This window comes from Acyrthosiphon pisum, chromosome A1, assembly GCF_005508785.2.
Source record: "Acyrthosiphon pisum isolate AL4f chromosome A1, pea_aphid_22Mar2018_4r6ur, whole genome shotgun sequence".
NCBI lineage: Eukaryota > Metazoa > Arthropoda > Insecta > Hemiptera > Aphididae > Acyrthosiphon > Acyrthosiphon pisum.
In genome coordinates, this window is record NC_042494.1 from 59,787,095 (window position 1) to 59,788,724 (window position 1,630).

Here is a 1,630-nt window from a genome sequence, read left to right on the forward strand (position 1 = left end):
GAGACTTTTAATGCACGGTACATTTTTATTACACACTTGACAAAAAAGAGTGTGCCATCAGTGTAAAATGTATATGTTTTTATTTAATGGTTGAATGCACTGTGAAATTAAATCTTTTAATTTAGTTGATGGTGTTTTCGGCATTATGAACAAGTAAAAACAAGTAACTAATTAAATATAATGAAACTATAATGTATACCTACCTATGTCAACACTACACGACACGCGACACTGCAGTGTTGAACCGTACATGTAGTAATAATCGAACGCCTGGAGCTAGCTATTTTTGAAATGTAGTAATAATTCCATTTCTTGTCGGACATCGTTATCTTAGATAAGTCACTCATCTACTACAGAATATTACAGTACATTACTAATTATTAGGGCATGATCGTATATACGATGGTTATAATACGTATATATTGTATCAATATCATATCACTATTATCGGACACATAATTTGTATTATTTACGCCACTGCAACAAAAAATATAGAATGTCTATAAAAATGAATCGATATATTCTCAAATATTCTTTATTGTACGAAATATTTTTTTATCTTGAAATATTCTCAAATAATATGCTAAAAAAACTTTGGCCAGTAATTAACCGGTTTCATGATTTGTAAAGATTTCGAACCCCCGTCTGACTGCATAGTCTCAAAAAAAATATGCAAAAGAATATAATTCCGGCCCCTACTCATAAATAATTCATACTGTAATCAATAAAATATGTAAAAGATACTGTATTATTATTTATTAATAGTAAAATATTTTATAACTACTTAGTAATACATAGCCATATAGGCTGACAGATGTATTGCTTAGAATCGTTTTTCGTAAACAATGTCACAATGATATATCTTTGAATTCAAATTTAACACATCCACCCACTCGGCCACCCAACACCTATTATACAGATGAGCCGGTACCCACTTGTCCACCTTTTTTATTTCATATTCCGTAGCAGAATATTATTTGGAGTGTTTTGATCTATACAGGAATTTCCAACCACTAGTGTATTATATAATCTTAATTTATATATTTCATAGGTAGTTATAATTTATAAATATTTTAAGTTTAGATGAATGGAGTAAAGGACCAACATTTTTTTGCGTTTTGTCATTAAAAAAATTAAAAAAATGATAATAAAATATACATTTTTCATAAAAATTGTTTAACTTAAAATTATGTAAGTAATTTAATTTTTGAAACAATGAGTGTAATATGTTAAATTGGTTACTTGTTAGGTATCATTTCAGAAACAAGTATTTCAAACTTATTCAGTCATATCTACAGGGCGGTATCGTCCCAACACCTATTGAAGAGGTATGAGATTTTTACTTCTAAGCATCAACTTACATATTCAGCGGCCCAAAATTGTCATAAGCTCATAGGTGGCCAATTGTATTTTAAACATGAATTTATTTTTACCCAAACTTTAACACAAACTATGTTGAAAATAAAAGTAACTTTTCTTGAACTCATTACACTTTAATTTAATATATACATTAAATATTTGATGCAATATACTTGATTTAAAATATATATTTAAATAAAATAATTAATATTCAAAAAATAACACATGCAATTTTTAGTTTATAATGTAAAAACTAATATATTATTTAATA